General features: G+C 42.0%; 1 long non-coding RNA gene across 1 annotated transcript in view; it reads right to left on the minus strand.

Moving 5' to 3' along the window:
- The window catches only part of LOC123606576, a 32,585-nt gene extending 8,755 nt beyond the window's left edge, over positions 1–23,830 (minus strand). Inside the window, exon 1 of the long non-coding RNA XR_006716348.1 lies at positions 23,525–23,830. This is a non-coding gene — a long non-coding RNA (uncharacterized LOC123606576). The remainder of the gene's footprint in view (positions 1–23,524) is intronic.
- Positions 23,831–24,524: the final 694 nt, after the last annotated feature.

A 24,524-nucleotide genomic window follows, 5' to 3' on the forward strand; every position in this document is an offset into this window, starting at 1 on the left:
TCACATACATATTTTTGTTACAAAAAAGTAAAATGAAGTGTTCAATAACAAGACTTTTAAACATAAAAATACATTCTATTAGGATAAAGTTATGGAGGGTAAGCAGAAAATAAATGAATTATGAAAATTTATGAAAATGAAGAAATATAAAATTTCAAGAGTTTCTGTCCGTATTTTTTTTAAAAAATAGTAAGATGGGTATTCAATTGCTATGGTTCTTAGATTCTGTGGATACATTTAAAAGGATAATAGAGGAGAAAGCAGGAAAAAACCACTCTGACCTCAGCCGCAGCAATTTCTTACTTGACACATCCCCAAAGGCAGGGGAATTAAAAGCTAAAATGAACTATTGGGACCTCATGAAGATAAAAAGCTTCTGCACTGCAAAGGAAACAATCAAGACAACTAAAAGGCAACCAACGGAATGGGAAAACATATTTGCAAATGACATATCGGACAAAGGGCTAGTATCCAAAATCTATAAAGAGCTCACCAAACTCCACACCCGAAAAACAAATAACCCAGTGAAGAAATGGGCAGAAAACATGAATAGACACTTCTGTAAAGAAGACATCCAGATGGCCAACAGGCACATGAAAAGATGCTCAATGTCGCTCCTCATCAGGGAAATACAAATCAAAACCACACCCAGATACCACCTCACGCCAGTCAGAGTGGCTAAAATGAACAAATCAGGAGACTATAGATGCTGGCGAGGATGTGGAGAAATGGGAACCCTCTTGCACTGTTGGTGGGAATGCAAACTGGTGCAGCCACTCTGGAAAACAGTGTGGAGGTTCCTCAAAAAATTAAAAATAGATCTACCCTACGACCCAGCAATAGCACTACTAGGAATTTACCCAAGGGATACAGGAGTGCTGATGCATAGGGCCACTTGTACCCCAATGTTTATAGCAGCACTTTCAACAATAGCCAAATTATGGAAAGAGCCTAAATGTCCATCAACTGATGAATGGATAAAGAAACTGTGGTTTATATACACAATGGAAAACTATGTGGCAATGAGAAAGAATGAAATAGGGCCTTTTGTAGCAACGTGGATGGAACTGGAGAGTGTTATGCTAAGTGAAATAAGTCATACAAAGAAAGACAGATACCATATGTTTTCACTACTATGTGGATCCTGAGAAACTTAACAGAAACCCATGGGGTAGGGGAAGAAAAAAAAAAAGGTTAGAGAGGGAGGGAGCCAAAACATAAGAGACTCTTAAAAACTGAGAACAAACTGAGGGTGATGGGGGGTGGGAGAGAGGGGAGGGTGGGTGATGGGTATTGAGGAGGGCACCTGTTGGGATGAGCACTGGGTGTTGTATGGAAAGCAATTTGACAATAAATTTCATATTACAAAAATAAATAAAATAAAAGGATAATGTAACAATAAGTTTTATTTTTTAATGTCAGTATTTTTTTAAAAATTTTAATATTCATTTTTGAGAGAGAGAGAGAGAGACAGAGTGCGAGTGGGGGAGGGGCAGAGAGAGGGAGACAGAATCTGAAGCAGGTTCCAGGCTCTGAGCTGTCAGCACAGAGTTCGATGCAAGGCTCGAACTCACTAACCATGAGATCATGACCTGAGCCAAATTCGGACACTCAACCAACTGAGCCACTCAGGCGCCCCTTTAATGTCAGTATTTAAAACATGCCAGAAACTATGTCCTTTGTAACTGTTACAATTTAGATGCCAACCTAACAGAGTGACAAGTATACATATGTTTCAAAATTCTTTTAGGGCAGACACAAGCAAAAGAGTTTGAAAAGCCCTGTTAAATCCACCACCCCTCAATGTTGTTTTTTTTTTTTTTTGAACCAAACGTCCTTTTCTTGCATAATACTTATCCACAGTTCACAATGTATTTCAGGAAACCACACTATGGGAATCCTCCAATGGCCTTTCCCTGAGGCAACTGCTGTAGCAGAGGTGTGCTTCTCATTCTCATTCCCTCATTCACTTAATAAGTGTTAGCTGAGGGGCTCCTGGGTGGCTCAGTTGTTTAAGCTTCGACTTCAGCTCAGGTCATGATCTTGCGGTTTGTGAGTTCGAGCCCCGTGTCGGGCTCTGTGCTGGCAGCTCAGAGCCTGGAGCCTGCTTCGGAGTCTGTGTCTCCCTCTCTCTCTGCCTCTTCCCTATTTGCGCTCTCTCTGTCTCTCTCTCAAACATAAATAAATGCTTTTAAAAAAAATGTTAGCTAAGCAGGTACTCGGTTCAAAACCCTGGGCCAGGCCCTCGGGACATAACCCCTGGAATCACATTCAGTGTTAACCTCTTTATTTAAATTCTTTTGTTACACAGCCTAACACTGACCGAATCACTCCGCTCCAGCCTGACTCTGATGGATGAAAATAGGCGCATGCAGTGTCCTCTGGAAAACTGAAAGGATCGTGGGATGGTCTAGCACAAGCATCGTATGTACACACACACAAAAGAGTATTTCGTTCAGAAAGCAGACCATTGCTCCAAAAATTGAATTTTACTCTTAATTAAAATGGCTTCTTCGTTCTTTTGAAGGACCTCTGAGAAGGTGAATTAAAAGCCAGTTCATAAGGAGGTCCATGTCAGAAAATATTTCCTTATTACGGGTGAGGAAAACACACACACACACACACACACACACACTCAAGTAAGACAGACTATGAGTAATATCAGTATTCCAGATCTGTCACTCTGTGCCCCAGACTTTGCAAATGCTCCAAAGATTATGTGTACATGGAGTTCTGATCTGCAGATGATTTACCTGCAGCAGTCTGACCAGCTCTGTTGAACAGAGTCAGCTATATTTTTGGGGGCTTAGAAGATGACATTAATATTGCCCATATCTATCATGGAGAGGAGACACAGAGTTGCAAGCTGCAGTTCTTGGATGTGTGGGTTCAGTCATGTATGTGTGCTATTTTCTGATGTACGTGTTAAGCCCGCCAAGCTTCTGGTAAAGAAATTTCTTACTCTATGTTATGTATTTATATCCACCTGCCTTCCTTCATCTGCAAACACTCATTTACGCATTCTTGCACACTTCAGTGTGATTCTTGCATGCAACTATTCCTTCTTTGTTTGCTCAAAGAAAAATTCCTGTTTGACAGGGACACCGGGGATGAAAACTCTCCATTCCTTCCTGACAACACATGAGGCCAAACTCCTCTGGGGGTAGGTTGGGGAGATGTGGTCTGCAATCTAGGTTTTTGTTTGTTTGTGTTTTGTTTTGTTGTTGGCAATCAGAGAGCAGCCCCCTGCCCCTTTGCATTGATTACTTAAAGCATCAAAAAGAGATCTGGCCCACTGTTCTCTGAAGCTGACTCCAGGCATTGTAAAACCTGAGGATTTCTGCTTGTCATCTTTATTTGCTCACTCATTTGACAAATTTATTGACCACCTATAATATGCAAAGCCCTGGGCCAGGCAGTAGGCAGAATTATCTATATTTCACAGATTCTGAGACATGCATTTTTCAACATCTTATTGTCTCTGAATTTGGGCTGTTTCCATGGCAATGCTTTTTTTTTTTTTCTTTCTTTCTCACCAGCACCCAAAACAATTCCATGTCCTACCACCAATGGCCTCTTAGATTTGATGGGTTACTACATTGTCCATGACTTCTCTGCTTTCACCAAAAGGAGGATTGTGCAAAATAAGGGAAGGTAAAACTTTCCACTTATCATCAGCTCTTGCAGCAAAAAAATAAAGCAGTCTTGGAGCTTGCGTGATTTGAAGATGATCTGTGTGTTTCATTTACTTACGCTCTCCCTGGCCTTAGAAACAGATCATAACTGAACGTGGATTATGTGTTGTTATTCTGTAGTTCTTAAATTCGCAAATGACTTTTTTATTGCTGTAGAGTGGGTGTGTATGTCTGTGTCTGTGCAATGCTTTCTACCAAGAAACTTATTTGGAAATTGATTTTTGATCCATTGTTGAAGCTGTAATTTGAGGAGACTGTTTCTTAAGATATATCTATAATATGTCAGTAGAAACTGGTTAGAATTATTTTTAAGAGAGCAAAAGAAAGGTGTTTTTGTTACCTTTATTCATTCAAACATTTATCAAGTCCCTATGATGGGTCCAACGCCACAGAGCACTGTTAGGGGACAGAAACTAATGGGAAATTATTTTTGCCTTCACAGGACTTGCAGTCTAAACGAAGAGGAAAACCTGTAAGCCACAAATGGTCACATAAAGGATGACTCATGAGACCAAAGGATGCTTACATGAGATTTGTGTCACTCCACAGCATTACACTGACCTTTTTGGGGTAATATTTATTTATTTATTTACTTATTTATTTATTTATTGAGAGAGAGAGAGAGAGAGAGAGAGAGAATGAGTGGGGGGTGGTACAGAGAGGGAAGGAGAGAGAGAATCCCAAGCAGGCCCCACTATCAGCGCAGAGTCCCATGTGGGGCTCAAACTCTTGACCGTGAGTTCATGACCCGAGCTGGAATCAAGAGTCTGATGCTCGACCAACTGAACCACCCCGGTGCCCCCTCACTTTTAAATATAACAAAACAAAGGCTGTTCCATTTCCTCTGAAACATGGCCGCATAAGAGAAAAAGATCCCAGGGGGCGCTCAGAACAATATCCCAAAGCAGGCCTTTCACGGTTGATAGAGAGACAGCTTCCATCCACTGCGGGATCGCAAGGATTACTTATTTGGGAAACTTCACAGTCAGCCAAGTTTTTTGTGCCTCCTAGAACTGTTGTCATTGCTTTCTATGCAATGATAGGTCTTATCAGTAATGAATTGCACCCCTGTTCTTATCCCTGCTGGGCTTCTCCCTGATTCTCCCCATGCTCTCACCTGCTTTCAAAATCCTTCACCTGCAACCTTCTTATATAACACTTTCTTCCCATTTTATTGAACTGCAAGCTCTTCCAGGCAGGAACTGAGCCTGTGTGGCACAGGGTAGACCCCAAAAATAAATGTTGCTGTATCAAGGAAGAAAGAAAAGAAAAAAGAAGGGAAGACAGCCTTTCATCTTGAATATGTGAATTTAATAACCTGAGGGGAATTTGGGACCCGCCACAAGCAGGAAATGGTACCTTGGGATACCAGGCTGGGTTTCCCCTCCTGGAAGTAGCTGGGGGCAGTGAAGCACGACCTAATCTTTTGCCCCAGCACCTGTGACAGGTGATCTTCACATGAATGACAAATCAGTGGGGACCTAGTCAACTTAGATGGAATCCCCAGAGAGTCAACTTACGCGTCACCTTTCTCTCCCACCTGGTGTACAAGTGATGAAAGGAGAAGGTATTGAAAAGATAAGATTGCGTCCACTCTCATTTATGGGGGTGGGGGGAAGCAAGTCACTTGCAAATTTTGCTATTTTATTTTTAGAGTAATGAATTTCCCAACACCACTGGCAGCCCCTTACCTGACACACTTCCCACCGAGTCTTACCTGCCACTCCCTGTCCCCCACCCCAGAGTCAGATCCGGAAGTCAAAACCCAAAGCAGCAGGAACTCTATCCTTGCCTAGTACCCTAAATGGCATCCAGTTTTCTGCTTTTAACTCATGAAATACCGATAAACCCATCAGCAAAAGTTTATAGGTTTATTGGTATTATTTGTTTAAAAAGAATATTACCCATTATCAATTTAAAAAGAAGACCACGCTCTTGAAAAAGAAAACCAAATCAGGAGGCATCACAATCCCAGACTTCAAGCTATACTACAAAGCTGTAACCATCAAAACAGTATGGTACTGGCACAAGAACAGACACTCAGATCAATGGAACAGAATAGAGAGCCCAGAAATGGACCCACAAATGTATGGACAACTAATCTTTGACAAAGCAGGAAAGAATAGCCAATGGAATAAAGACAGTCTCTTCAGCAAGTGGTGCTGGGAAAATGGGACAGCGACATGCAGAAGAATGAACCTGGACCACTTTCTTACACCATGCACAAAAATAAACTCAAAATGGATGAAAGACCTAAATATAAGACGGGAAGCCATCAAAATCCTCGAGGAGAAAGCAGGCAAAAACCTCTTTGATCTTGGCCACAGCAACTTTTTACTCAACACGTCTCCGAAGGCAAGGGAAACAAAAGTAAAAAAGAACTACTGGGACCTCATCAAAATAAAAAGCTTCTGCACAGCAAAGGAAACAATCAGCAAAACTAAAAAGCAACTGACACAATGGGAGAAAATATTTGCAAATGACATATCAGATAAAGGGTTAGTGTCCAAAATCTATAAAGAACTTATCAAACTCAAATAACAAATAAATCCAGCGAAGAAATGGGCAAAAGACATGAATAGACACTTCTCCAAAGAAGACATCCAGATGGCCAACCATCACATGAAAAAATGCTCAACAACACTCCTCATCAGGGAAATACAAATCAAAATCATAATGAGATACCATCTTACACCTGTAAGAATGGCTAACATTAACAACTCAGGCAACAACAGATGTTGGCAAGGATATGGAGAAAAAGGATCTCTTTCGCATTGTTGGTGGGCACGCAAGCTGGTGCAGCCACTCTGGAAAACAGTACGGAGGTTCCTCAAAAAACTAAAAATAGCACTACCCTACGACCCAGCAATTGTACTACTCGAAGAGACACATGCACCCCCACGTTTATAGCAGCACTATTGACAATAGCCAAAGGATGGAAAGAGCCCAAATGTCCATCAATGGATGAATGGATAAAGAAGATGTGGTATATATATACTATGGAGTATTACTTGGCAAACAAAAAATAATGAAATCTTGCCATTTGCAACTATGTGGATGGAACTGGAGGGTATTATGCTAAGTGAAATGAGTCAGTCAGAGAAAGACAAAAATCATATGACTTCACTCATATGAGGATGTTAAGAGACAAAACAGAGGAACATAAGGGAAGGGAAACAAAAATAATATAAAAACAGGGAGAGAGGGGTGCCTGGGTGGCTCGGTTGGTTAAGCGTCCGACTTCAGCTCAGGTCATGATCTCACGGTCCGTGGGTTCGAGCCCCGCGTCGGGCTCTGTGCTGACAGCTCAGAGCCTGGAGCCTGTTTCGGATTCTGTGTCTCCCTCTCTCTGTGACCCTCCCCCGTTCATGCTCTGTCTCTCTCTGTCTCAAAAATAAATAAACGTTAAAAAAAAAATTAAAAAAAAAAAACAGGGAGAGAGACAAAACATAAGAGACTCATAAATATGGAGAACAAACTGAGGGTTGCTGGAGGGGTTGTGGGGGGGGATGGGCTAAATGGGTAAGGGGCACTAAGGAATCTACTCCTGAAATTATTGTTGCACTATATGCTAATTTGGATGTAATTTAAAATAATAATAATAATAATAATAATAAAATAAAAAGATCACACATTCTAAATATGTTCATTTGACTGAAGAACAAAACACAAAACTCTTAATTTCTAGTATGCTCAGGTTTAGACTACCTAGTTTTTAGACCATCAAATCCTTTAATAATTTTGGTAAAATGAACCAGCTCATAGCCCTTCATCAGTGATGTGGAGGTGGTCATGTTACAGTATCATTCTTCCATCCTTCTCAGCCAGAGTCCCCTAACGATGTACCACACAGTGGTGGTCACTAGATAGGATGGACAGATTTAGCAAACGAAAGTACACAGCGGCCAGCTAAATTCAAATTTCAGTTAAACAACAAATAATTTTTTAATATGTGTATGTCCTATGCAAATGTGGGACGCACACATACAAAAAACTGTTTGTTGTTTATCTGAAATTTGAATTGACCTGAGCATTTGTATTTTATCTCGCAATCTTGTCACCAGAGACCATTGGTTGGGATTCACCAAACACCTTTATATCCACTATTTCTTCTAATCAAAGGGATTTGAAGTGATAAGTACCAATAATGGTAGCAGCTTAAGCACTGGAAAGTCTATCAAAGGAGAAGGATGTGGGGACTTCCTAGCATCTCAGAAATCCCGTTGTCGGCAGATCCAACTTGCCTGTGAGAAGGAAGACCAGCCTATAGTGATAAGGGAGAAGGGGGACAGTGGACAAGTATGTAAAAGATGTAAGGGGGGCAGAGCATCCTCCGGGGACCACAGCAGACATGATGTGCCAGGTTTACCTAATGTCACTCCAGGGAGAGCCAACTCTGCCCAGTCTTGTCTCCTCCACCCTGAGTCTCCAGGAAAGTGGAGAACATGACCCAGTTCAGTGCTTTGGAAACCATAATATTAAGACAGAAGAACCCAACTGATTTTCAGCTTTCTTCCCTTTGCATCAAGGCCCAGAACTTTGACACAAGTTCTCATAAAGGCTTGGCAAAGATCTATAGGTGGGAAATGGAAATAGGTACCTTGATAAGCTCAAAGAAACAGTTAAATCTGAGTGTGGATCATTTAATCACAGTATCTGGAATATATAAACATGGCACATATTATCTCCCCCCACCTTTTTTTTTTTGTGGCCTCAAAATTTGATCCAAGTCTGGGAGTTAAAAAGTCCCATTTTGTGTAATCAGGTTCTGGTTGAACATGATTGCTGAATTATTTTAAATTGAAGACACATGTCTGGAGGCTGAGCTGTATGTATTATTGCAGGATGGTGTCCATTAGGTCTTATCCACAGGGGCTATCTTCAACTTTTGCCACATTCAATGCATTCTTTATACATCAGTATTTGCAAAATGGTGAATCATATATAAGGGAAAATTGGAGGGAATATGGTACTCGTTAAAGGGTGATTTTTCGAAATTATCTTGAATGCATTATTCAGACCTGTTTCCAGTCTCCCCTGCTAAGGGTCCCAGTGCTGCTTAGAAATTTTCTGGGGGGGGGGGGGGTGGAGAATATTTTAAAGACAATAACAATGCACAAATAAACAAAACCCAGCAGTTGTGCAAGACCCTTTTGCAAGGCTACATCTTTGAAAACTTTGCAACTGAATCAACATTTACTTTAATTCCTTGTCAGCCCCAAACACTTTAAGTGTCTTAATTGCAGAGCTAAAATTGTTGCTGCTGCCATGGGCTTTCCCCTTTGAATGCACGCGTCCCTGAACCAAGGCTTTTGTCAGATTTCACTTCACAAGGGCAGACAGTTGATTTTGTAAATTGTTGCATCATGTCAAGGGCTCCTGAAGGACTCGAAGGTTGCTGGCTCTCCGTGAGGGAGACTTTGGGCTAGGAAACCCTAATGCTGAATCAGTCCCATATCCCAACTGCACCAACCATCACTCCCCTCCAGAAACGTCCTCCATACTAAGAGCCGGGACGTTGGTTGTGGGGTTGTTCGTTTTAACAGCTTTATTGAGGTATAATTTCCACACCAGAGAACTCACTCATTCAGAGTAGATGATTCAATGATTGGTAGATTTTCAGAGCTCTGCAAACATCACCATCACCTCGTTTTAAAACAATTCCATCATCCCTGAAGAGACCTGTGTCCAACTGCAGTCGTTCCTCATTCTCTCTTCCAGTCTTTAGCAATCACTAAAATACTTTCTGTTTCTGTAGATTTATCTTTTTCTGGATGCTTCACATAAATGGAATCATATAATATGGGAGTGGGGAGGGGGTTTGGTCTGGCTTCTCTCACTTGGTATAACTTTTTGAGGGTCATCCATATTGGAAAATGTGTCAGTGTTTTGCTTTGACTGCTGAATAGTATTCCATTGTGTAGATATGCCACATTTTTGTTCACCCAGGCATGAGTTGACACATTTATTTGGGTTACATCTCTTTTCAGGCCACTGTGAAAAAATGCAGCCATGAATGTCCATGTACAAATTGGGCATTTTTCAATGAGTCTGAGGTAGGACTGTTAGTGTCATTCACAGTAAAGTGTAAGTTGCATTTATTTTCTATTTTTTTAAGGGGCTATCCAGGCTTTTGTTAAAGCTGCCCGTTGGCACATTCCAGAATAAAGGAGGCTCCTGAGTATACTTCAAGAATTTTTCTACCAGAGTAAGAACCTTAGCAATTCCAGGACATGATGTGGTTAAGAAAAAGGAAAGAAATTTGAAATTTTTGAGACGAAAAGCCACCTTCAGAGCGGCCTCAGCCCCTCCCGAGGCAATCATAACCTGGAGTTTAAAGAGCTCAGACCCGCGCACGGCGGCCTCACAGCCACTCGCGGCCTCTGCGCCCGCTGCCTGATGTCTGGAAGTCCTGCTGACTTAAATAACGTGGAGGCTACTCAGGGAGAAGTGAAGTTGGAAGTGGCAGGGAGGTGAACAGGTCATAACACGGGAACAGAGTTGTCAGGCTGTGTTTATTTTCATGCCTCCAAGACTTCAGCGACTGATAGGAGACGCTGGCGATTCTGTCATCGACGAATGAGCGTTGTACGTGATGGGGAAGGCGCTATGGCAAAGCGTGCCTTCGTGCGTTGCCCCCAGGTCACCCATGTAGAGCCGGGGAAGACCCGTGTCATGAGAAATCCTTTCCCAGGGACCATCACAGGAAGCAGGCCTATAGAAAGCCAGACGTTTTACAGAATGTGGTACTGATCAAAGTCAAGCCCCGCATTCTTGTCCTGGCGTGTCACTGACCTTCCCTGTGGCCTTGGCCAGGGCGCTAACCTCTCTGGGCCCTGCTTTCCTCATTGCAAAATGAATGAGTTGACATCCAGATTCTTGCCTACGGTTTTGTCTCCATTCTGTTTCTTGGGCGACTCTGAAAATGTCTACTTTTGAAACCCACATTTAAAGTGAAACCAGTGTCATCATCCTGTTAGCAATCAACTTACTGATGTCAAGGGACGCGAACTGGAACGCCAAATGGTGAATAATTGGCATTTGGAACACAATTTTTTTGAATGCCGCACAGCGTCCCAGCGGCACTCCAACGCTATTTTGCGGATAGGGAAATTGTTGATTTTCCAACATATTCTCCCACAAGTCATTTCGCTTCTTTTGTGTCAGAGTTGGGAATTAAAGCAACATTTTAGGGCTTCCAGACCTTTATTGTATCGATTAATCCGGATTGCCTGGGAGCAAAGAAAATAATCATTCAAGGGCTTGTGCAAAATAATCCACCATTAAAAAAAAAAACAAAACTCTGATTCATTGGCCAAAAAAAAAGCCATTTTTTTTTTTCTTGTTTTTGGTTTCTGGTCTAGGTTCTTATTGGAATGGTGAGATCTTGCTGCAGAAGGAGCTTGGAGGGGTTCCATTTGGACAATAGGTGGTAAGGCTTTATTCTCCCAAGAAGAAAGAACATTCCCTGATGAGAAGAACACCAGCCAGTCTTTTACCCCTCCTTCCTTGGTTGCCTGTGTTCTGTCTGTCACCAGGGAAGCAATGTGACATCTCCTGCCCAGCCTCTCACACAGCCAGCTGTTGAAGGTTGACGTTGCTTTCGTTAGGATGTCCAAGTACATCTCTTAATGGGAGCTGACAGTCTCTGCCCACTTCCCCACGGCAACAACCAGCCATGGGGCTCCCAGGGGCTCCTGTCCTTTCATGTCTGTACAGGGCATCCCAGAGCCCTGGCCTTCTGACTGTTCTTCAAAGCCAGTGACCAGCCCCATAGTAAAAGAAATCTGGGGACAGATGGCATGAAATTGAAATCACATCATCACTAGCCTCTCCCAAATGCTGGCCTGTTGCTTTGGCGAAGCTCCACAAAGCTCTGCGGCACTCCTGCTGGTCTGATGGAGGCCTCTGTCTTAAATGTGGATGCCTGAACATCAGGGCTGATAGAGAGGGAGCACATTAAAGAGGAAATTGCATTAATGTCGTGTGGTCCCTCCATGGCAATCAGAGCCACGTGTGCATTTGAAGAAGTCCACATGCCACCAGACAAATGAGTAGGTCTCTTTTCACTTACAGACCCATCTGTTGTTGAAGAATAACTCCGTATCTGTGAGAAGCCATTCTGTGTTGGAAAGGGAGCCCAGTCCTTGAGATAAAGATGGTTGCAAAGGTTTGTTTTGTTTTTGTTTTCTGATTTTCATCTTTGAATTTAGCTGAAAGTTAATCTCGTGAGGCCATCTGAAGCAAGTGTACAGCATGGTGGGGAGATAACTGACATTCTCTTTTGATTTGCTGTAGATAGAATAGCCAATCATGGGCTGGTGGGGAGTGGAACAAAATGAGAGAAAAAAAGGGAAGGGCCCCAGTGCCCCCTGGAGGGACGCTGGAGACTCACAGAGAAGGCCTCATGATGCTGGTTCCACTTCCAATCGCCAAACTTTCATAAATGCCCCCAGCAATGTATGGAAGCAGTCAGGATGTTTTGGTTGGTACCAACTCCTACCCCGATGATGGTAGTTTATTTTTATCATGAAGAATTATACTTCCTCCCCTCTTAAATATTTCAAAACAGTGTAAATAATGTATAAGTCTATAAATGTAAGAGTATTTTAAATGGCATATTACATTTCTTCAAGTTCTTACTCAAAAAAGTGAACATAATTATTGAAAGATTAATATCTAATTCTACCCCCAGCGTCATTCCAAAAGGAGGGAGAAAAGCAGGGAATTTGAAGTTGGATGGTTTGTATTTAAAAATTCCTGCCTCTCCACCTATTACTTGGATGATTCAAAAAGAGTCTGAACTTCCGTATTCTTATTTATAAAAATCAGCATAATAACAATAGTAATTATTACGACAACTTTAAAGGATTATTGTGAAAATGAAATGCTTTTTAAGTGTAAAGTCCTAATTGAAAGTTATTTATTATTGTCTGTAGGAGAAAAAAAAAAGGCAGTAAATTCACCAAAGCATCTGGAAAAGGTTTGTCTTTCCTAAGGGCCTGTCATTAGTGTGGGATGAGGGGAAAACTCTGAAAACACTGAGACGAGAAGTGAGCTAGTTTAAACAACTTCCTTGTCTGCAGTTTTCTTTCCGATCATGTCTCTAGGACTTCCTCGCTTCTTGAACGTACTTCTCTATATGCTTCGTAGACAGAAAGATATTGCTGTCAAAGAACTCAAAATTGTGTCAGAGAAAATCCACCCCCCGCCCCCGCCATCTTGCATCTCTTCCAACGCCCTTTCCTTGGAGATCAGACACATTTTCCTGGCAAGATGTTCATTATTCAAATGTTACTTTGCAATTTCCTTCAACTTCTGCTCTCCTTCAGGTTAAACTATGCCTCTATTTCAGGATACAGGGAAACTTTGAAGAATGAGAAATTGGCGTCAATTGTGGATAAACTTCTGGAACAGTACCAGCAAAAATAGGCTTTGACAATATCACCTTCGTCATGGTTGATTGTAAATGATTCATGACTTTCTTGTTCACGTTATTGTAAAAAATACTGGAGTCCTGAGTTTCTAAATTAATAAAACCCCTTATCAACAACACACTGTTCCTTTAATAACTTATTCCTGACATAGACCTATTGTATGAACGCATATTGATCACAGTACTGCATTGCTTACCCATGGGGTCAGAATTATCCACACCTCTGTAGGTCAGGTGCACCACAAGGTTTCCTTTGGTTAATTCACACGGAGAAGGTAAGAAAGACTGGGGACAGGAGACAAGCAGGTATGATGCTCAACAGAAAGGATCCCTGAGTTTGGAGAAAAGGAGCCTGAGATAGCACGTTATTTAAAGGACTATCTTTTTAAAGTTACACACTGCCAAAAATCCGTATGCACATTACAATCTCTGGATTGAGTTGGGAAGCGTATGGATAGAGTGATGAGATGATCTTAAAAGTTTTCATTTTCGTCTGGATGTTATAGAGACAAGCAGTTGCTGTTATAATCCTTCTAGCTAAGCATTCTGAAGTTTTTCGAAAGGGGGATGGTCAGGGATACTTTTGAAATTTTGTTAAAGATCTGTCTTCTAAGATAAAAACAAATACAAAACTTTGCCCAACAACTAAAGGCACTTCATGGATTGCCTGAACTTCATATTACAAATACCTGAAGTACTTCTGTATCTCCTGATATTATTTATGTAATCAATAGTATTGATCATTAGTATAGTCATATGTGATAAATAGTAATTATTTTTTCCAAAGCTTTTTTAGCCCTGAATACACAGCAGATGACAAAGACATCACCCTTCTGTTAACTTTTTAAATGTAATCAGGTTAATAAAAAATAAAGCTATTCCCCAATGATTCTCCAATTCTTTGTTTTCCAGAAGGGACCTCTATCTTTGCATCTCTCTATCTGTTTATTTTACTGTTGGTCACTGCTGTAACGATCTTTCTGAGAGAGGAAACAAGTAAAACCAACCTAGAGAACCATCCCAGTGAGAGAAACCCCAGATAAAGAAAAGAAGTAGAGCATATAGTAATTCCTCTCTGCAGAAAATGAGTTAGGACTAAATCTCTTCCATAAGAAACAGATTTTCCATGCAAATGAAACCTAGGTTTTATTTTTAAGTATAGCGTTCTCATATTTTTGAAGAATGATGGGAGCTGTAATATGCTAGCATCTCTTACCCGTTTTACCAAGAGTTAAGATATATCAAAACTTTTATAACCTATGTCAAAGCACATAAAGACCTTTTACATTTTAGCAAAGGTTTTCATTTAAACAAATCAACGTTTCGAAAGATGTTGTCTTTCTCAAGTAAATAGTTGCATCAATTCATACTCTTCTTTGTCAACAATTTTTAAAAGTATTTCTTAGTATAATAAAATCAAAGCATCACACGGCCAATTTAAACATCAAAAATTAATTTCAAACAACCAAAAATTATAAAAAAGCATATTTTGGTTTTCATTTTCACCAAGTTATAGTATTGAAAATACGCGGGTCAAGGGATTTACTCATGCCACAAAGCCTCCTGTGTTATTTACCAAAGAACCAAAAAATAAAATAATTACATATGGGCAGATTATATAGGTGAGAATATTGTTTAATTGTACTTTAAATGGAGTCTCCAAGGTGGCTGCTTTATATAAGAAAATAGCCCACAAACATAAAATTTATAAGTGGACTGCTCTGCATTTGTAAGGAGAGTGTTTCCCTTTCAGAATTACAGATGTATAAAAATCATGCGTCTCCACTGGTGAAAGACCAGTAAACTTTCACGTGTTCTGTAAAAACTTAAAATGCTGGAGGCCAATTCCCACAAAATTTAATGATCTTTCTACTAATAAAAGCCAACTTGTTTAAAAAAAATAAGGAAAAGAAACAAAGTATATATATTCTAAGTGTAGTATTTGCAAATTTTGTAGAAAGGAGTGTGAGAAATCACCTATTTTATATTTTTAGTTTGCTCATGTTTGTTAAAGTCAATTCTATTCACAGAAATAAATGGGCATGTGAAATAAACACTGATGTGCCCGAGTCATCTCGTCATACCCTGCTTTGAAGGAAACCAGTTCTTGTTGAATAAATGACAATAGGTAAAAAAAAAAAAAAAGAGAGGTAGGTAGGACAGTGTACCCCCTACCCATATGCTGTATGCTACGTTTCTCTTTCATTATTTGGAACTAAGCATGTCTTCTCTTAGAACCAAATATTCCACTGGGTGGAAGGATTCCCTGTCTGGCTCACAAAATTCAGAATAACCCACAATTTAGCCTGCTATATGTACGAATAGAGTTTATGCAGCCGTCAGGTAAAACACTTTCTATAGGAAAACTCATTGTCTATCCCATCTCAGGGCTTCAGTAATCCCACCATGGGGGCCACGGGAGTGGTTAGGGGTTAAGGGAGGAGGGAAAGATATAGTGTTAATCTAGATGGCTATGAATTCCTAAATCCTCTAGGATTATTTTAAAAGATAAAATCATGACTCTCATATGAATACAAAATGAACTTGTGTCAAAGATTTTTTTTTAACTCATTAATTCGTGAGGAAACAAGTAAGATGTTGCCACTGGGTCAAAATTCAAGGAATCGCACATATAGGGGCACTAAGGAATGCTGAGATGAATTTGCATAGAAGGGCAAAAGGGTCTATCCAGAGAGCAATGATCAATTACATTCTACCAGACACGAGTAATTTGCATTTCTATAGATAAGAATTATTTTCATTATTATCAGCTTTCTACAACTTGCAGAATTACAAAACAGCTGGATAAACAATGAAAAGTGGAGATAACTACACGAATGCATCACACTCAGTAACTTCTCTTCCATCTATCACGAAGTGTTTCTCAATTTTTCCTGACCCTGTGTATCACCACAGAGTCCTTTCAGGTCAATCATATCCTGATACTGTGAATTGGGGAAGAAATACTGAATTCCAGATAGCAGCCCCCCCACTGTCTATTAATAAAGTCCATACTAGGGTTTCCCAACAGAAATATAATGCAAGCCACAAATTCAGTCACGCATGTCATTTTAAATTTCCTGGTAGCCACTACAGGGGAGGGCCACCATACACTAAATTTAGAGAAGAAAAAGAAAAAGAAATAATTACAACTAATTTTAGTAAAATGATTAATAAATGTATGCAATCATTTCACTTCAACATATAACATGTAAAAGAATTAATAAGGTAATTTACATTCTTTTTTTTTCTTTTTTCTTTTTGGTTACAAGCCTTCAAAAGCCAGTGTATATTTTACCCTTATAACACATCTTAATTCAATTTTTTTTTTATGTTTTATTTATTTTTGAGACAGAGAGAGACAAAGCCTGAACGGGGGAGGGTCAGAGAGAGGGAGACACAGAATCCGAAACAGGCTCCAGGCTCTGAGCTGTCAGCACAGAGCCCGACGCAGGGCTCAAACTCACGGACCGCGAGATCATGACCTGAGCCGAAGTCGGCCGCTTAACCGACTGAGCCACCCAGGCGCCCCTAACACAACTTAATTCAAACTAGCCACATTTCAAATGTTTTACTAGCTACGTGTGCCAGTGGTGACCAGACAGCGCAGGTCTGTATAAATCAAACATTCATGAGCTGGCTAGGTTTTGCATTTTTCAAAATAGTAATTAGAACACTTAGCTCTGGGGGCGCCTGGGTGGCACAGTCGGTTAAGCGTCCGACTTCAGCCAGGTCACGATCTCGCGGTCCATGAGTTCGAGCCCCGCGTCGGGCTCTGGGCTGATGGCTCAGAGCCTGGAGCTTGTTTCCGATTCTGTGTCTCCCCTCTCTCTCTCTGCCCCTCCCCCGTTCATGCTCTGTCTCTCTCTGTCCCAAAAATAAATAAACGTTGAAAAATAAATAAATAAATAAATAAATAAAAACCACTTAGCTCTGTCTCAGCCCTTTCTGTGTCCAGATCATTATTTTCAAGGTAGCCGGGTTCCCAGATTTCCTCGTTTTGGAATGAAGCGTGATCAGCGCCCAGGGAAACTGTAATTTGAAGTAGCTGTCTGGTGTGGCCCCATGAATTTTCTCATTAGCAGTCTGTACTGTTGTCTTTTCCCGGGGAGACCATACTCACCCATGTGATGTGAGAGAGAGAGAGAGAGCGCAACGTGTACTCGGGGACACGGCGATAACCATAATAATAAACATAATACTGCTTTGCTTGTCACCTGAGTGAGACAGTGCCCGTCAAAAACATTAACTTTTTTATTTTCATATCACCCTTGTGAGACAAAGAGAGGAGGGACATTTCTCATAATCCCTCTTCCACTGAAGAAAGACAGGAGACATTTTTCTTCTTTGCAAGAGAGTCACTAAGGTATATCCACCTCAGCATCTTGTATATTGTATAGAACTTTACTAGGCACAAACAGATCGCATTCAGAGTTCTTCCTGTGGAAGGGGGAAAGGCCCATCTCCACAGCACGCCCACCACCTCCTCAGAACTGCATCCATGCCAGGTGGGCGGGAGCAAGAAGGAAATAGAAGTGAGCCCCTACTTCTCTGTGGGGCCACAGCGGGGCTGGTGTGGGGAACCTCCCTCTTTAATCCAACATGTCCCAAATCGCTATATTTATGTACTGCTTTTTATTGGGACTTCTCCCCACAGGGGTTTCTGAGAAAAGAATGAAAGTCCGGGGGTCAGACAACCCACTGGGATCCCTCATAAAAAAACTTTATTTCAGATTGTTCTGGAGTAACACTTGGAATTCTTCCTTTCCTACCATAGTTCTGGTGTTTTATATAACTTGAGCCAGGAGAATAAGCCATAGCGCTGTGTGTGTGTGTGTAAGAGAAAGAGAGAGAGAGAGAGAGAGGCAGAAACAGAGACAGAGAGGGGGAGAAACAGGGAGAGAGAGAAAAGCCAAAGGCTACCCTAAAACCCAAAACCTAAGACCTTCTTCCCCATTTTCTTAGGACCCCAGGGACTAAAATCAGTGCCCAGTGGCCTACAGATTGCCTTTCAATCCCCTCCCCCTCCTCTCATACAATGCCCCTCCTCGAAACGCAAGTCCTTCTGTGCACCCCCCACACCCACCCAATCAACTATTTTGACTGTGGTGGCTGCCATTTCCAATCATCACATCCTATGCATGAATGGCACTTTTACCACCTGGGGGACAGTCATCCATTCAACTGACAGTGTTTGTCTGTATTTACCATTAGCTGTTTAATAGTGACCTATTGAAGCTCTAGGCCATATAATGTTTGAATAAGGAGGAGCACAGTTCAGAAGAGACATGAGCTGAATTTAAGAAGGGGGCTATTGCTTTCTTACTCTAAACAGAAATGATGATAAAACCAGAACCCAGAAAGGGCTCCTCACCCTTCATCCCGGCATGAGGGGGTTTCGTTTCTCTGCAGAGCCTTCTTTGAGTGCTGGCTCCTCCAGGTTTCCAGCGCATTCCAGGGAGAGAGATAGAAACCAAAGCAAACAAAGTGCCCCCATAGGACCCTCTCCTCCTTCCAAAAAGCTTCTATTTTTAATTCTCTGCAGCTTTTAAAACAGTTGAATGGGGAGGTTTCAACAGTCTGTGGTGGAAGAGAATTCCTGCTTTCTCTAAGGACGCCCACTTTAGATAATCCCAGCTGGTCACCGGACCCAGGGCCCAGGCTGGACAAACGGGTTTTCTTAGCAGTTCCTTTTCAGCGTGTTCTGTCATCACGGAGTAACTTGTAACAACTGTGTTTTCCTCTCCACAAAGAAGTTAGAAAGCATGTTTTGAGCTGCTTGCTAATGGCATGCAAAACGTACCCACTTTTCCCCTGAGCGTCCAGCTCTGATGCCAAAAGTAGGCTTTACTAGTGCCTGGTACTTTGTATGGGTGCTTGACTTTAAACCAGGGATCCCTAAGCTCTCTGTGGGACTTCTCATTCACTCCACATCCACCCTGCAACGTGGGTGGCCAAAGGCGAGCCCGTCTCTGCCAGGTGGGGAAACGCAGCCGACACATAGAACGTGGCAAGTGTTTTTCCCAAGCACGTATGGAGAATGTGAGCGGCAAAAGTCAACGTGCCCTGTGTGGCTCTGTCTGGTTTGGGGCCTCGGGGCCACTCTGTCCCGAACACACGTTATAGGGGGTCATCCTGTAGGCATCCGATGAGCATTTGTTGTCCAGCTGCCAGGATATGCATTTGGCACACATTTCTTACTCCCTGATTCCCAAAAGCTATGCCGCCACGCCAGTGTGAGGCTGGCATTGGGCACCCCTGAACACGGGGACCACAGGAGGAGCAGGATTTCTTAGGCTGTCCTCCACGTTACCCTAGGCTGCCTTGCTAGAGCTGTCAGCATTTGCAGGGCACATTTTCAAAAAGACACATTGAAGGCAATTGGCCATAGAAAGCACTAGACCCAAATAACCTCTCAGGGTTCTTAAGGACAGGACTTGAAGGGTGGGAAGGAAGCGCCAAGTTAGCTGCAGGCGTGAAGGTGATGAGAAGGGCTTCAACCGAGTGGAGAGTTAGACGGCCCGGGTTTCAAAGTTCTTTCTGCCTCCTAATGTTACAGTCATTAAACCAAGAATTTAAATCCTTCGCCAAAATGCACTATTTCCTAATACAGATCTCTTACTTGGCAAAATGCTACTTATAAATGTCTCCTCCTCTTCTCTCCAGCTTTCAGAGCTCAACTAGAGCCCATTTTATATTAAATAAGAAACAAAGCAGTAGAAACCACGAGAACTAATGTGTCTGGGCCCATCCCCTGCCCCGTTATTTCATCTCAACTCTGAATCCAGTGAAGCCCTATTAGCAATTCAGCCATGAACTTGCTGCATAAAGTGGGGGAAGATCTGAGCATATGTTTTCAATTCATTTACACTTGACTCATCAAAATGGGCTGCTTTAAAAAAAAAAAAAAAGAGCTATTTGATGTTTAAGGAATTGTTTCCACCTTTTAAAATAAACCCTTCTAGGGTCTTTCTCTGTCCACATCAGGAAGCTGCAGAATGCAGGGAACTCAAATGCAGGAAGGTTCAGGGACGGTTCAAAACTCAGAGCCATGAATTTAGAGAGGGTTCAAAAGTTGGCAAAGTGAACCCTCTCATCCCTGCCCACAAATAATAAATAACAATCACAACAAGGAAGAGGAGAAAGGGGAAAGCCACTGGAAAGCCATAAGTCATCCTGTCTTCAGCCTTACAGCTCTCTCCAATAAAGCAGGAGTTTTTCAGAGGACTTTGGTGGTGCTGCCTGCAGGGAGCTGAGCTTGTCTTCTGTCGTAAATTACCTTGCTGGGGATAAGCTTTCTTCCAGGTCCAACAGACAAGCAGTTCTGCAAGACCCATCACCCAGTGCTGGGCTTCTTAAATTATCTTTCATCTGGTTGTGACATCTGAAAAGCTAGAGGGAGAACGATCACCCCCACTCTGACCTTCCCATACCGCTAGGGTTTTCTTTCTTATAAAGAACGACACCACAAGAAATAGACACGACAGCATCCTATTTGCAAACAAAAATCGGGGGAGGAAACAGAGCTTTCTCTACGCATCTCCAAACAGATACAATGTTCTCAAACTTGTCCACGCTAAACTAAAGATTTATTTATTTTTTCATTGAGATGTGACCCTAAGTCCTTTTCCCTACGGAGGTAGCCCTCCTGATGCTTAAAATCACCACGTGGGGGAAGTGAGGACTGGAGGAAGACTTAAATTTCCCTTCATTTGCACTTTGCAATCAACAACCTCGCTGCAGGATTTGGACCATGTTCAGATGCGCACGCACCCAGACAGCCATGTGCACGCAAACATCTGAGGACCCGGAATAATTCGAGTAAATGGCAGCAGTGCCTTGAAATGTGATCAAGCCTTGAGAGCAGGTACCAGGCCAAGAGAAATAACTCTTATCCATAAACAGTTCCATAGTAAATCAGAAAGTCTTTTCTTCCATATGTCACCTGGCATGTTTAATTTGTCTGCTTTGACAGGATTGTGGCAAGCAGTGCTGACCGTTGGTGAAATGAGAATGGGCAGGACGTCGGGCGTGGAAGGGCACGGTGAAGGGTACACACAGTGGGCATCTCAGAAGTGCTTGCAGGCTAGCTCCATGTGATGGAGAATACAAAAGAAGGAAACAAAGATCTCAGATATCACAGGTTTGAAACACATCAAGCCGATGGGCAGATACAGGAACAGTCATATTGTCCAAGAAATTTAACTGTTTTCTGTCCTCGCTTGCTTCTCCTTGGAATTTGGCCTTTGTCGCAAATGCTAAGAAATAACATAGATCTATTCATTTTCATTTGAGCTGTTTACTTCTGGAACACAAGATTTACACCATAGACAGGAAAATGTATGCTTTCCAAAGTCTGCACCTCCTGAACAGGGGTAGCCAGTGAATTTATTAGTGTCAGGCTGGCTGACCTTGGATCTGGTCACACAATTTGTTGTGAAAAGAAGAGCTCTTCACCTGGAGAAGAAACACGCCTGATCTGGATTTTGAGTTCCTATACTTTATTTATTTGGGAAGAAGGACCCTGGTTACTAGCTGTGAAGCCCAATGTTCCCTTCTCTGAACCAGCTTGGACACCATGATTACCTTCACTGCTGAATCGGTATAGAAAGGACACCATTTCATCCTACCCTGTGAATTAGGAATGATCTATCCCGTTTTGCAAATGAGTAAACTGAGACCCAGACAGAGATCAAGTCATTACTCCAAAGTTACCTAGTGGCAAGGTCTGCATTCAATTTGTATATCACCAATGTCTATCATTGGTGATATACATATGCCTTAATTCTTCGTGTCCATTTCCTCTTTTCTATTTTATACAAGAGAAGTGTAATGCATACACATAAAAGTGCATAAATATTCTGTTCGACAAATCCAACACCTGGATCAAGAAACAGATCATTTCCAGCCCACAAGCCTTCATTGTGCCCTCCTTCATTACTCACCCCCCTCAACAATTATATTCCCTTCTCTTTTCATGCCAGGGGACCAGGGTGGGTGTAATATTTGGTCATGAGCACGTGCTTCGGAAGGAGACCCCCCGGGCTGAAATCCTGCCCCACCTTTCACCAATTGATAACTTCTGTGTCTCAGTTTTCCCAACCTTGAAATGGGGGTATTCACCGAACTACTTCACAAGATCATGGTGGAGATTCGATGCTATAGTATACCTGAAGAGCTTAGGTCAAGGTAAATCGAAAACCTCCGGGAAAACCCTCAGGAAGTACCAGCTACTATTCTTGCTGGAACATTCATCCCCACTCTCAGAGACTGGCCACGGGAGACCAAAGAGACACGATAGGAAAGCAAGGGAGAGAAAGAGAGAGGAATTCTAAGCAAGCAGGTGCTGAACATCAGCAGCAGAAATAAACCCATGTCTAGGTTGGGGAGAGGACTAGAGCCCAACAGGTTGAGGAAGAGCTAACTAAGCTAGACAGCTTTCCAGTTGCACAGAATCAAGTTTTCTGAGTAAAACTGTTATTTGAAACATTATGCTCTGTACCTGTGCAAATAACTCAGATGCCAAAATGAGTAGGCACGCGTGCTGTTTTAGATCGCCCGTGAACTTCCCGTGACCCTCATCGTCTAGAATTCAATGGATACTTTAAAATTTCTTCCAGTAGAAAGAAACGGGGCGTGAAGTCTTTTCTACCCAATTCACAGTTTAATTCCTGACATAACTTTTTAAGTAAAATAGATTCAGGCATTTTTCCATGTCACATTTTTAACTATTTTTGCACCACTTGAAATGCTTTTTGCCCATTTAACTTAGAACTTCTCAAAATTCTCTGCAGTGTAAATCAAAAGGAAGTCGCTTGTTTAAAGCATAGATTCTGAGAAACCAGAAACCTCAGGAAAATAAAAATAGAGGATTAAGAACTTGCCTTGAAAATGTCCTTTTTTTTTTCCAGCCCAAAGGAGGGCATGTACTGCAACATCTCCACATTTAACGAAATACTTAACCAAGTTATCAACGTTAAAAATGAAAAGAGAAAAAAAAAAGAACATATTTTCAAGTAATACTAAAAATGATCAGCATATAAGAGCAATTTGAACAACGAGTTGACCACAATAAAACATCAACACGGTTCAGGTTCCCAACAAGTGTGACCATAGGTAGAGACCTGATGTATTAATTTGTTCAGTCAGGACTGGGGTTAGGAAAACTGAAAATGGATAAGAAAAGAGGCCCATGCTTGATTCTTTCTTCTCTCTCTCTCTGTCTCTCTGTCTCTTTGCCCCCTTTGTCCTTACCCTCCCTCTCATGCCTCTGGTTTTCTTTTTCATATTTGATTGTGAGATAAGCAGACCAGAAATAACTATGAAACTCCAACTCTGTGCGCTTTCCAGTTCTGATAGATCTTTTCAAGGCAATGGAGATAATGTTACTTACAGAGCTTGTCAACAGCGTGGCCATGTGGCCGGCCGGGCCCTCTGTTTAAAAGGAACAGGATGCTTCCTTCCTGGGTGGCTGGCTGGAGCTGGAACAGCACATGATGTTCAAGATAAGAAAACGGAAGTTCCAAGCACTGAGCTTGTGCGGTTTAACCAAATGAGGTAAAACGAGAAATGGAAGGACAGTGAGAAGCTGCCTTATACGCAGCCTCGTGTCAGAGTGGCGCGGGGATTTGGAGTCGGACAGCATCTCTCTCAATCACAGTGGGAAGGCCTTGTCCCCTGCTCCCTAGCTCTGCTTGGATGTAAATATGAGATAAAGCAGCTTTGTTACCTTTTAGGGATATCGTAAATACCAAAGAGATCATTGTAAAGTGATTCTTAATGCCCTTGAGCTTGCTTTGAAAGATTAAGTAAATGGAATTTATAATTTCTAGTCCCTCGGCTGAAGATTGTGTCCACCCATTTCTAAAACCAGGGGTTACTGTTTCCTCCCTTAGAATCCTCCAACCCTTGAGGCAACTGAGCTCACTCTGAACAGGATGTTGGCCGTCATCTCAGCCATGGGAATTGGCATCCAGACATTGCCCCAAGCTGACCCCGCCATGGACCACACGACCAACTTTCTGTCCAGAACAAGATCTGGTCACCGCCACGTTCTTCGGAACCTCGGGTCCCTCATCTGTAAAACGAGGATGGTAACAATATTAGTTCCTGCCTCATGGAGGTATTTCTGCTCAGCCTGCTGCAGTCTACAGGTGGGCGGGGAAAGAGACATACCTGGTCATCACTAGCTCTGTGACCCTCAGCAAATCACTTCACTGTCTGGCTGCCCATTCCCTCATCTGTGAAATGGGAAGAAAAAGCTGCCTCATATTGAGTTCAATGTCATGTAACTCCGTAAGTTATTATTACTGACCTGGCTTCTCTTGTTCTGACTTACATTTTCAGTCTCTCTTATTTGTGGACATCAGACAGGAGCCAGTGATGCCCCTGGC

The sequence above is a fragment of the Leopardus geoffroyi genome, chromosome A2 (assembly GCF_018350155.1).
Source record: "Leopardus geoffroyi isolate Oge1 chromosome A2, O.geoffroyi_Oge1_pat1.0, whole genome shotgun sequence".
In the NCBI taxonomy this organism is placed as follows: domain Eukaryota; kingdom Metazoa; phylum Chordata; class Mammalia; order Carnivora; family Felidae; genus Leopardus; species Leopardus geoffroyi.